At 49.4% G+C, this 13,414-nt stretch overlaps 1 protein-coding gene across 1 annotated transcript in view; it reads left to right on the forward strand.

Moving 5' to 3' along the window:
- The window catches only part of LOC135174134 (gastrula zinc finger protein XlCGF17.1-like), an 872,006-nt gene that overhangs the window by 722,336 nt on the left and 136,256 nt on the right, over nt 1-13,414 (forward strand). The gene's annotated exons all lie outside the window — the stretch shown is intronic.

Consider the following 13,414-nt stretch of genomic DNA (forward strand, 5'->3'; position numbering starts at 1 on the left):
GAGAGCTCAGAGGGACGGGGACTGGGCTGGGAAGCTGCCAGGAGAGGAGAATTTCTGTGTCTGCCTTGCAGTGTGTGCCTATGCAGGGAGAAGACTCGCACTGGGGTTTGTGGTGTAGAGCCAGGGCTTGGGGAAGGGCTCAGAGATGTGGAGGCACAGCAGAGAGCAGGAGGTCAGTCTGTGCCCTTGGTGGTGTGCCCAGAGTGAGGAGGTGCCTGAGGGCCTTTGTCACCTCCCAGCATCTCTCAGTGGCCATTGCCAGCACCTGCCTGTAGCCTCAGGTCTCAGGGTGAGTTTTGCCCTAAGGCCATCTCCATCCTGCTGCTGGCCAAGGGCTGCTCTGGAGGAGGACACAGCCCAGAGCAGCCTCTCTTCCTGCCTGCTCTTTGGCAGCCCCTGGAGCAGAGCTGCCTGCAGAGCCCCACATGGGCCATGGCTGGGGCTGAGCAGGGGGCAGGTCCTGGGGCTTGCTGCCAAAGCATGAGGGTGAGGGAGAGCTGTGAGCTGAAGGTCCTCACTGGCATCAAAGCTTTGCCAGCCCTGACTGAACCTTTCCCATGCTGTGCCTGCCCTGTGGGGCCCTGGGACCCTGTGTGGGCAGTGAGGCTGGGGCAGGGCCAGAGGCCATGGGGACACTGTCTGGAGATGACAACAAGGTGAAGGCAAAGTGTGCTAGTTTGAAGTAAGCTAGAATGTTTTGGTTAAAGAACTAGATAATAGGCTATGAAAGGTAAACATGGTTGTGTCTCTTCTCTCACAGTCTCGCTGAGAACTCTGGGAAGAAGAAGTAAACAATAGATAATATTCTCCATTTTGTCTTTCATTCTGCCTTTGTCTTCAGACCTAGCCACATCTCCTTAACCCCACTGCCACTAACCTTCCTTCTTAACCTCTTGGCTGCACCTCTATTCTTCCTGGGAACTGGGGTAAGTTGAGAGGGGCCGGGGAAGGTGTTGGGGTGGTTTGAGAGCCCCTCCTGGGGACTCAGGTTTCTGGGAGGGGAGTTGTGCTTCTGTATTGTTTATCCTTTGTATATTTCTGTATATAACTGTATATACTGTAAATAGCTGCTTGTATATTTGCTGCTGTAAAATAAATAGCTTCATTCATATTCCTGGAGTCCCTTCTGAGTTAGCTGGGGCAATTACAAAAGTGTGGAGGGGCGGGTAAGAGCCCAAACCATCACACAAAGGCAAAGGCAAAGGCAAAGGCAAAGGCAAAGGCAAAGGCAAAGGCAAAGGCAAAGGCAAAGGCAAAGGCAAAGGCGGAGTTTCCAGATGTTGCCTTTGTTGTGAAGGCTTCTCTGCAGGAAAGGCAAAGTTGAGCTGCAGATGCTGAGTCAGGCTCATGGCCATGGCCCAGCCACAAGGACAAGAGGCACTGGGCAGGAGCCAGAGGGTAAGGCTGACTCCAGAGCAACACTGCTGCAGCACCAGGAGAGCCTCTTACTGGAAGCTCTTGGTCAGGGACTTTGTGTTGGCTCTGTCCCAGGGCAGAGTGTGGAGACCCTGAGCCCCTCCCAGTAACAACCACCTCCACCACAGCACAAAACAGACACTCCCAGCCCCTACCAGTACAGACTGGGCCCTCCCAATACAAACTGGATGCTTTGAACTCCTCCTAGTACAAACTTGGACTCATCCCAGTACAAACTCATTCTCCGACTCACTCCCACACCAACTCCATCCATCCCAGCACAAATTCCATAGCCTGGCCCCTCTCAGTGCACAAAGGCGCCATTCCCACTACAAACTGTCACCCTGACCCATCCCAGCCTTCTCTGGGCCCCATCTCAGTCCAAACAGGTTCCCTTTGACCCCTCCAAGTACAGACTTGGCCTTGTCCCAGTACAAACTGATTCCCCTGATCCCATCCCAATATAGTGTGAGAGACATCCCAGTACAAACTGGCAACCTTGGCCCTGTCCCTCTCTCAGCTGAACCCCTCCCAGTGCTAAGTGGCGATTTGGGAACCCACTCCCAGCACAGGCTGTGTCCCTTCCCAGTCAAAGCTGCTGTGGTGCTAGGCCTGATGGGGCAAACAAGGGCTTATCCCTGCCCAGACATCTTTGCCTGCCCCCTCCTCCTCTGCTGGGGAAGCAGCCTTGGGAGGGGAAAGGCCTGGCTGTGCCTGATATGGTGAGGCCTGGCAGAGTGCCATTCCCATTGGCTAATGGATGCCCAGTGCCCCACTAGTGGCTGGCTGGATACTGATCAAAGGGATGAGCAGGTAGCACGAGGCTGCTGCTGCCTCATTCTGCATCCCGAATTTGCCTGCACAGCTGAACAGGAGCAGGCTGCAAATGCCTGCAGGCAGTCACCTTGCAGAGTCCCCCAGCGTGGCACTGTGCTGAGACCCTGCACACCTCAAGGCATCCTGCCTGCCCCTGAAAGTCTTCCTGCTAAGGCTACAAGTCCTGGAGATACACAGATAGTCCAGAGGAGCCGGGGACAAGGTCAGAGCTTGTCAGCCTCCTGCCCAGAAGCCTGGGAGAAACCAAGTCTCAGCAGCCAATCAGACACAGCTCCACCTGCTCTGGGTACTGCCTGATCTCTAATGTTGTGAGTGAACACTTCAAAGCCTCTTCCAGTATAATATTTGTGTTTGCCACTGTAAGAAAGAAGTGCTCAGGTTTTGCCTGTGCCCTGCCTGTGCATATTTCCCACCTGTGTGTTGTTTTGAACCTGAGAATAAGTTTCTGGTGAGTTTTAATGTTAATAAACAGTTTTCATAGTTATTAATCATCACCTGGATAGCAAAATTAAAGCAGATTATCAATTTTGCATAATCCTTCACAGCTGCACACCTTGAGCTGCTCCCAGTGCAGCTGCGGCCTCCTCCCAGCACACACTGGATATTCTTGTCTGTGGGAGAATTTTCTTGCTGACAGGACATGAGCTGCTAAGCAATAAGCAAATCCATGCTGCAAAGGGTCCTTGAGTCCATCTTGGACTCAGAATACCAGGCACTGGGTGCCCCCCCACACACACAGCTGCAGGAGGCTGAGCCCACCAGATGCAGGGGCAGACACCACAGCTTGTTTTGATACAGACTGACCTGTCTGTACCTCACACATAACTTGAGCCAATCTGTGCTCTCCACTTGTACCAGTCTCACACTAAGTTAGCTGTGCAGGCCTCTCCCAAGCAACATATGAGCTGCTGTATTGCCTCAATAAAGTGTATTGCTTGCAGCCTGCCCATATTGAGTCCTCTCGTCAGTGCCCCAATCCTCCTGCCTCCGCTGGCTTCCTGCGGCCGCAGATTGGCACCCGAATGACGGAATTGAACCACCCTATGGCTACGTAGTTACTGGTTTGGGGCCTGCACCCCAGACCGCCAAGAGATGTCCAGGCTGCAGTGGTGAGAGCGCTGAGTCCTGGCCGCTACATCACCACGGACCTGATAAGGACTTCAAAAACACTTCCACTCGCTGCGGTAAGGAAACTGATGGTGGGAAGGATGGACTAGACAAACCAGGGACCCCCAGGCAGGGAACGCTGGAATCAGGAGGCAGCCTGAGAGCGGGAAATCCGGAAACAACAGCCAGTCCCTTCGGGGGCAGTAGCTGTAGAGACAGGCAGTCTCATCCGGGGACGATGCCAGAAATGCAGGCAGCCCCTTCAGGAGAAGACACCGTGACAGCTGGATTAACAGCTATGGATAAAGGAGTGGAGCTGTCTCTCTTGTCATGCTCTTTGGAAAAGCAGGGAGTGACAGTAGGAAAAAAGAAGTTAGCCTCTTTGGTGACATATGGATACATGGGAGGACTCTCTCTTTGATGAGTGTTGTGGAGGGCCTGTAGGCCTGAAAATAGGCATATTTATGCCTTGCCCTGCCTGGACATGTCTCTCTGTGTGGTGGAGTGCCACATAGGCCCAAATAGCCTTGTTTACAGGCCTATGCTTGCCTGGACACATTTTCCCGCCAAAAGGTTTTTTTCTGTCTAAACCAGGGGAAAAGAAATTAAGTGGACAAAGGAGCACAATAAGCCCTGGCATCTTAGAGTCTGGACTGCCCTAGTTGTATAAGTTTGATGTATACAGGTAGCATAAGCGTCTGCCACCCTGGGGAGCGTGGCTGCGTTCCCAGTCGTAGCAGTGCAGACCGCAGGCAGACAACCAGGAGCTACACACACTGCTCTTGATTGGAAGTTTCTCGTGCAGTTATGAGGAGCAGCGTCTGCTCATGGTTTGCACTCACAGCCAACTAAATAGTTATTGAATTCTATTTTTTCTGCTCATGTGTTGTGCCCGGAGGACTGTAGGACTGTTGCAAAATTAATCTTAACATCATCCCAGTATCTGTTGTGGGAAAGGGGACGGCATGATGAATGCAAAAAGGTGGCAGAACAACTGCAGCATCAAGGTGACCCTCTGCTGAATGTTGAACTGGACATGCTGATGGGGCAAGGGCCTACAGTTCTGTAGATGCCCAGATATGACATCCCTTTGAATGGCACCAAGCGTCCATGGCGGTGGCCCGAAAGGCCTTTGGATGAGTACCTACAGAGCCAAAACCACCCAGTTACACTGCTGTCAAACAAGGACTGAATGAGGATTACAGTCATTGTATTGACCAGCTGACTACAGCATTGGAAGGAGCCAACGTGGTCCCCATCCACAAGAAGGGTCAGATGGAGGAACCTGGGAACTACAGACCCGTCAGCCTAACCTCAGTGCAAGGGAAACTGATGGAGCAGGTAATCTTGGGGGTGATAAGAGCGCACCTGAGGGATGGCAAAGGGCTTAGGGTTTAGGGTTTAGGAAGGGCAGATCCTGCCTTTCTAACCTGATCTCCTTCTATGATCAGGTGAGCCGCTTGGTGGATGTGGGGAGGCCTGTGGATGTGGTCTATCTGGATTTCAGCAAGGCCTTTGACACTGTCCCCCACAGCAAACTGCTGGCTAAGCTGTCAGCCCATGGCTTGGATGGCAACACGCTGTGCTGGGTTAGGAACTGGCTGGAGGGCCAGACCCAGAGAGTGGTGGCGAATGGTACCACATCCAGCTGGCGGCCAGTCACTAGTGGTGTCCCTCGGGGATCTGTGCTGGGCCCCATCCTCTTTAACATCTTCATAGATGATCTGGATGAGGGCATGGAGTCAGTCATCAGCAAGTTTGCAGATGACACTAAGCTGGGGGCAGATGTGATTGAGTTGGAAGGCAGAAGGGCTCTGCAGCAGGACCTTGACCGCCTGGACAGATGGGCAGAGTCCAAGGGGATGGCATTCAATAGCTCCAAGTGCAGGGTGCTGCACTTTGGCCACAACAACCCCATGCAGAGATACAGGCTGGGGTCAGAGTGACTGGAGAGCAGCCAGACAGAGAGGGATCTGGGGGTGCTGATTGATACCCACCTGAACATAAGCCAGCAGTGTGCCCAGGTGGCCAAGAGAGCCAGTGGCATCCTGGCCTGCATCAGGAATGGTGTGGTCAGCAGGAGCAGGGAGGTCATTCTGCCCCTGTACTCTGCACTGGTTAGACCACATCTTGAGTACTGTGTTCATTTCTGGGCCCCTCTGTTTAGAAGGGACATTGAGATGCTTGAGCGTGTCCAGAGAAGGGCGACGAGGCTGGTGAGAGGCCTTGAGCGCAAGCCCTACAAGGAGAGGCTGAGGGAGCTGGGATTGTTTAGCCTGGCGAAGAGGAGGCTCAGGGGTGACCTTATTGCTGTCTACAACTACCTGAGGGGTGGTTGTGGCCAGGAGGAGGTTGCTCTCTTCTCTCAGGTGGCCAGCACCAGAACGAGAGGACACAGCCTCAGGCTGCGCCAGGGGAGATTTAGGCTGGAGGTGAGGAGAAAGTTCTTCACTGAGAGAGTCATTGGCCACTGGAATGGGCTGCCTGGGGAGGTGGTGGAGTCGCCGTCCCTGGGGCAGTTCAAGGCAAGGTTGGACGTGGCACTTGGTGCCATGGTCTAGCCTTGAGCTCTGTGGTAAAGGGTTGGACTTGATGATCTGTGAGGTCTCTTCCAACCCTGATGATACTGTGATACTGTGATACTGTGAGCTGCTGAATGAGATTCTTCAACCAAAGAGACCTTTATTAAAACCTTAGCTTTCAAAAATGCAAAGAATAAGACTAAACAGATGTTGTCTGCTTTACCAAGGAATGCCTCAGTAGATGCCATGTTGGAGCAGGCTGCCTGTATGCCTAGAAATCAACAACAAGCGTTTTTTGTGGATCAAGTTATGGAAAAACATACCCAGGCCCTGGCAGCAGCGCTGTGGCCGCTCACCCCAGGGAATAGTGGCTGTCAGAATGATGGCCTCAGCCACATTTGTTTCTGGTGTGGGATGTCAGGACATCACCGTCGTAAATGCCCGCACCTTGCAGTCTGGTGTGACAACTGCCAGGTCAACAGTCATGCAACCATGGTGCGTAGGCATTCAGGAAACTACCAGCTCAGCGCAACAGGCAGCCATGTGATGACACAAGTTGCTGCTCCAGCAGTGGCATTTGCCCAGCCACCTCTGGCCGCCTCGGACTGGACCTGGCAAAAGCAGTAAGTGTAACTTGAATTGATAATTATCTGGTCCGCATAGCTGCTTCGATGAAGGGCCTGTTGCTTATCAATGGAAAATCTACCAGGGCACTGCTCCTGGGGAGGTCCTCTGCTGGGCTAAAAGGAGTGATGGTCCTCCCTGGAGTGATCGATGCAGACTATACTGGAGTTATACAAACCATAGTGTGCACCAACAATCCACCTAGTTTTGTATCGGAGGGGAGTCCTGTTGCCCAGCCAGTACCTATGACTAATCTATTGCAGGACATGACTCCTGCCCACGCATTGCCAGAAAAGGGAGAGCAGGGATTTGGTTGTGCAGGTGGCTTAGCTATGCTAACCTTGACTATGAATCGACGACTGTTACCACAGCCACCCTTGGTAATGGTCAAGAAACAATAACCATGGAAGTCCTTCTTGGTATAGCTGCTGACCTGACCATGTTTTCAACAGCGGCACGGCCTGTGCACTGGCCAGCTGGTCCAGCCAAAACCATGGCTGAAGGCATTAGAGGAGTGTCCCAGGCCCTAATGAGTTCTTAGTGGATAAGTATAACCATTGATGGGAAATGGGCCACGTTTCTGCAACCATTCTATCTCTCCCACGTGATATAAATGCACTTATAGGTAGAGACATCATGATGCAGATAGGAGTTGTAATAACCACTCCATGAGTGACTTTTCAGCAGTGGCCACTGGCCAGCAGGCGCCCATAATCAGAATTCAGTGGCTTTCTAGTGGACCAATATGCATAGACCAGTGGCCACTGTGAAAGGAACGGCTGCAAGAAGCACACAAACTGGTAGCAGAACAATTTGCCATGGGCCATATTGTACCTCCAATGAGCCCATGGAATACCTCAATTTTCATCGTACCAAAAAAAACCCAGGATGATACTGCCTCTTACATGATCTTCAGGCTACGAACGGCCAGATGCAAGCCATGGGTGCTCTTCAACCAGACCTGCCCTCTCCTTCCATGATTCCAGAGAACTGGGAGTTGCTTGTCATAGATTTGAAGGATTGTTTTTCATGATCCCGCTATGCCCTGAGGATTGCCAGTGCTATGCCTTTGCCCTACCTTCCATCAATAAACAGGGACTGGCACAACATTTTCAGTGGGTGGTATTACCACAAGGCATGAAAAACAGCCCAACTATGTGCCAGATCTGCATAGACTTTGCATTACAGCCTGTCCAAAGGATGTGGAAAACAGCCATCATTTACCATTATATGGATGATATCTTAATTGCCCAACCAGAGCCCAACAGCTTGCAACAGAACTGCATGCAGTAGGACCGCAAATCTCCCCAGAAAAAATTCAGAGGGTGGCACCATGGAAGTACTTGGGCTGGCAGATAGCTGGAATCTTATTTGTCTCCAGAAGTTGTAACTAACCATGGATATTGTGACGCTTAGAGATGCAGTGGTTATGACCCATCGTAGGGTTCACCAACAATGATTTACAACCTTTACAGCCACTGCTGCAAGTCACAGAACCTGCGAGGAAGACTGAACTCTCTAAATTACAACAGGACACTGTAGGAAAACTCAGTGATATGATCAGCAACAGATGGGAAGAAAGAGTGAACCCTTACACACCCATTGACTTAAGGGTATGTGTTGGGAACTAGCTGAAGGAGAGGGGACACCAGTCCCTAGAAGCTTGTACAATCAAGCCTTTGACGTAAAGTCTGAGTGTATTGAAATGCAGTAAGCTGCAGTAGTGTATGTGATGAAGCTCAAAGGCATTTGTCCTTGAGCTGTCTGATAGACAACTTCTGCAGGACTGTGTCCAGAGAGAAAGGGAAGTTAGCTTCAGCAGAAACCACAAGTAGGAGGTCCATGCAAATTCCAATCTCTAGATGCTCCAATGGCTAAATGGCAGCACTGGAAGGCATTCTGGGTTCGCACTAACCTGTACACCTATGCACCGACTATAAACAGCCTGATGCTGGCAATACACTAACTCATATTGAGTCGTCTCTTGACTTGCCCATTCCTGCCTCCGCAGGCATGCACTGTGTTTGTGCAGCCACCATGCAGTGCAAAAACAGAATGGGGGAGCGACTGTGTGTTCTAGAATGGCTGTTTGCACATATGCAGCCATGGGAAACAGTAGAAACACAGGTTGAGACGATGGTTCAACTGATTAAAAAGGGCAGGAGGTGGTTATTGGACATTGCTGGAACAGAACCTGGTACCATAAGACTTCCAATCAAATGAGAGGACCTAGAATGGTTCTTGCAACAGTCAGAGGAGCTGCAGAGCAGGCTTCTGAACTCCTCAGAACACATTTCTGTGCAAGCATTAAAGTCTGACACTCTTCGACGGATGGGTCAGCAGAGTTGGATAGCTAAGCCAAAACAGTCCTTTGCTCCTCTGCAGAACGCAGTCACTGCCTTTACAGATGCAGGAAGGAATTCACACAAGGCCGCAGTAGTATGGCAGTTAAAGACAAAATGGCAGGAACATGTTCTGCAGGTGTATAGGGTTAACACTCCAGGGGGGGCGTAACCCTGAACCTGACCCTAGGGGTCTTGGCCCCTCCCCAGGGGTGGGCCACACACCAGGTGATGGTTAGCCCACTCCCCCCATTTCCTGCGGCATAAAAGAGAGAGGAGCTTCCTGTCTCTTTCTCTTTTCTTCGCTCCCTCTCGACACACACACACACACACACACACACACTGCATACCAGCACACCACATCGCTCCTTTGTAAACTTCCCTACCTCCAATACCTTTTCTAAGTTATTGTTAAACTTTTTCCTTTTTCCAAATCGAGTGAGATTGATTTGTTTGGGTGTGCTTGTCTCTCTCTCTCTCCCCCTATCTTTGGGAAAAGGAGGGAGAAGAGGGGAGGGCACTCTATAAATTCTATAAATTGTCATTGGGTCTATTAAATTTATTAGAGTCTCTGGGAACTTGCATTTGAACCCAAGACAGCAGGGGATGGACAGGGACTCTCTACAAACTTTAGAGTTGACTGCAGCAGTGTGGGCCTTGACTAACTGTAGGATCACAGGTCGTTAATGAAGAACTGCAACATAAACCCTGGGGCAGACTGTCTGAGTAGAAGTGATCTGAACATTGTGCAAAAGAAGAAGAATGAGAATTTGCAGATCAAAAGAAGCAAGGAAACAGGACTTTGCTACCTGATGAATATGCCAAGATTGGCCTTGTTACCTGATGAATATGCTAAGACTATTGCTCCCCGGGAACCAGATGTGGCAGACAGAATTTAGATTAGATGATTTTGAACGTGATGAAATGACTAATCAATGGGTAAAAGCCTTAAGCCTTCTGACAAGTATGAATATCCCTGTATGTTGCCTAATAAAATCAGAACTTAGCTTGCATCAAACAGCATCCTTGTCCCTCCACCGTGGCAAATGGTGACTACTGATGTGATATTGGCATTGAACATCTGAGACATGACAGCCGCTGCGAGTCTCTGGGAACTTTGAAATTCTGCTGAAAGAATCAGCGAGCGGGCCTGCGACTAGTCACCTCCTCGAGATTGGCAGGTGAGCCCAGAGAAAGTGAAAATGGAAAACCAGAGTTCCCATGAGGAAAAGGACGTTTATAAACTCATGAAAGAACTTGTCTGGAAGCATAACAAAGACATTTCGGGTCATGATTTGAAATTGGTGATGAGATGGTTTGAGGCTATTAAAGAACAAGAGGGGAAGTCGAGTGGGGCACAGAAGGAAGGGACACTGAATTCTGCAAAGCCAGAAGGTGAGTTGAAACCGCCACCTGTACAGCCCTCTGCCCCCCCAATCCTCACCGCTGCCTCCATCAGTCTACCTGTGCCAGTGCCTAAACCCTGCATACAATCCCGTCTTGCTGTTGGGATTTTACAAACGGCACCTCTGAGTGAGGATCCTTTCGAGCCGGATCCCTTAGGCCCCGAATGAGAACCGGACCTCTAACCCCCTGACAATTATGACCCCTGTGCCGTATGGGCTGCTATAAGCCTTGGCAGAAGGGGATGTTGATAAGAAAGAGACAAAAAGAGCTCTGAACTTTTCCTCTCTGTGAGAGACATTTAAGCTTTAAGAGTTATTTTTGCAATGCAAAAAATCTGCTTTTTAATTCACCTGAGATGTGGTGACAAGGGCTTGGAAGGGAGAGCTCCAGAGGGCTCATGAATCTGCCGATAAGAAAAGATGCAGAAAGAAAACAGATAAAAAGTAACAGAGTTAGCAGTTACAAAGGTAGCTGAATGTCAAAAAAGTCTTACGGGATTAACTGCCAACTCCTGGAAGTGTCTGCGGCTCCACATTTCTTTGCAGAGAAATTTAACTTTCAACTGTAAGATGGAAGACTGCAAGCAGTGGAGAAGTAAGACAGAAGCAGCGAATCTACTGAGCTGTAGCAATGCCGATGATGACACTGCTGAAGACAACACCACCGCCGTTGCTGCTTGGGTGCTGCTGCAGCACGCAGTACCCCCCACATCTTGGACCATGAGGGGCCCACAACATGGCAGGAGGGCGAGCCCGGCACGTATGGAGGGAGAGGGACAGTGAGAGCGCAGCAAACCCTCCCCACCTCACCTGCCTGCCAGCCAGACTCACAGAGGCTTATTTGACCTGGTTACAAGCCTTTCAACTTGATTACTGATTCTGCTTATGCTGCAGGGGTTGTTACACGAGCTGAGGCTGCAGCGCTCAAAAATGTTTCTAATCTCCGGCATTTTCATCTGCTGCAGACATTGATTTTTCTTTTAAATAACTGACTCCTCGGTCTATTTGCTAGATACCAACTTTAAAAGACCTTTGCCAAGTGTCGTGGAACGCAGTTTCTTGGGAAATTCATGGGGAAAACACGCGAGGCTGGCTTGTAAAGACCAAGTGATTTATTGCCAAAATACGAGGATCCCCTTCCTGAAACTAAGTTGCCCACGTGAATTATTTTAAATGAGGCTAGAGTAACATTTCAGAAAATAGCAAACAAAAGAGAGTCTATGATTCTCTAAAGAGTTCTTTGAGTCTCTGAAAGTATTCAGTCTTAATTTTAAGAGTTCATCAGTCTACTCACAGCCAGCAGCCTAGCAGGGTTTTGGAGTACCACTAGGGCATTGTTCCTTTTCCCCGGCCAGGATTGGATCCAGGCAGGCCCTCGGCCTCTAGGATCGGGTGTCAGCAATCTTGCGGCGAGCTGAGACCGAAGCAGGTAGGCAGACCGAAGCAGGAAGATCAGTTGGAATGGGTCACAGGCAGGTTGGTAATACACGAACCAAACCAGATGATCTGAACACCGATCCAGGCAGACACACCATTTTTATAATGTTCAAAAAGAGGTGTGCTCACCAGTTCTGACAATTTTTATGATATTATTATAGATTGGTACAAAGTTATAATCAACCTGTATAATTGGACAGTTCTTACCAAAACAACCTGTAGGACCACCCAAAGCTCAGCCTATCAGCAGGTGGTCAGTGTGCATGAGAACCAAGGCCGAAAGTTGGAAAACAAGGACGATGTTTACCTTTTATCTCCCCTAGGGAGGAAACTTCTCATGGGACTAGAAGATTGTTTTGGTTTTACGATGCTTCTGGCTTAAAATGTGAGACACTGTAATTTTCATGACATGGGGACCTTTCAGGGGCTTTGCCACTCTCCATGACATACTCCACCCCATGGCTCACGTTAAACCAAGAATCGGAAAACAGAATGAAAACAAATTACACTTAACCACTATACATATATGACTAATATAACTAATACATAAGCATAACTATAACCTAAACCAGCCTAAAACAGATTAATCCCATATGCCCACCCCCTGAATAACACACAGCTTTATTGAATATTTACAAAGCAAGAAAATCTGGTATATGTGAAAGCGATTTCAGAAGTCTGGGAGAATCCTTCGTACACTGATGCGATGAGTTTTCCCACTTACATCAGCTGCTTCCCATGCATACAACCCATTTGGTTTTGACAGGGTCATAGGCACAACTCCAATCGAAGGCAAGTTTACCCTTACTGGTTGTCCCACCTGTAATTTGTGTAATGATTGTTGCGAGTGTTGAGATTTATCTGGTGGATGTTTAACATTCTCCACTGGCTTGTCAGGACAAAATGCTCTTATTTTAGGACTACCATAGTTACCCCATCGGTTATTCACGATGAAAACTGCATATGGCAAATGTTTATCCCAGTTACCCTTTGACACAATGGCATGTTTCTTAATCAGAGCATTTGTTCTCTCTACAATACCGCTAGCCTGGGGATAATAGGGAGTGTGGAATACCCATGTGACTCCCTCACCCTTAGCCCAGTCTTGTACAGATGACGCTGTAAAGTGAGATCCATTGTCACTTTGGATGTACTCTGGCATTGGCAAGAAACTAAACCACTGCTTTAAAGCTTCAATAGTTTGAGCTCCTGTAGCAGTACTAGTTGCTGTAGCCATGACTAATCCTGAAACCACTTCCACCCCCACCAGTATGCATTTCTTCCCATGTGAGGGTTTGAATGGCCCCACATAGTCAATTTGCCATGTGCTCCATAACTTCTTGTCTCCCCTGATGTGCTGTGCTGGTGCTAGGTTGGGGTGATTTGCTTTAAGCCTGATTTTGCACTGTGGACTAGCTGAAATGTTTCCCTCACAGGTAGTCATAGAAATTGGTCATCCTCTGGATCTACACTCATAGTAGAGGTCTGCTTTCCCTGAATGACCTCTTTTGATGTGTAGCCATTCAGCTAATCTCCACCATTCATCTTTCTCGTCATCAACGAGGTTTATTTTCGCCAGGAAATCTGCCTGATCATTCCATGCTGCAGCTGGAGTTTGCTGTTTGGAATGCCCTTTAACCCAACCAACCTTAAGGGATCTGGATCGGCCTATCTCTAATAGCGTTTTCCAGTCATCAGCCCTCCAAATTTCCACATTTGAAAA

The sequence above is a fragment of the Pogoniulus pusillus genome, unplaced genomic scaffold (assembly GCF_015220805.1).
Source record: "Pogoniulus pusillus isolate bPogPus1 unplaced genomic scaffold, bPogPus1.pri scaffold_47_arrow_ctg1, whole genome shotgun sequence".
NCBI lineage: Eukaryota > Metazoa > Chordata > Aves > Piciformes > Lybiidae > Pogoniulus > Pogoniulus pusillus.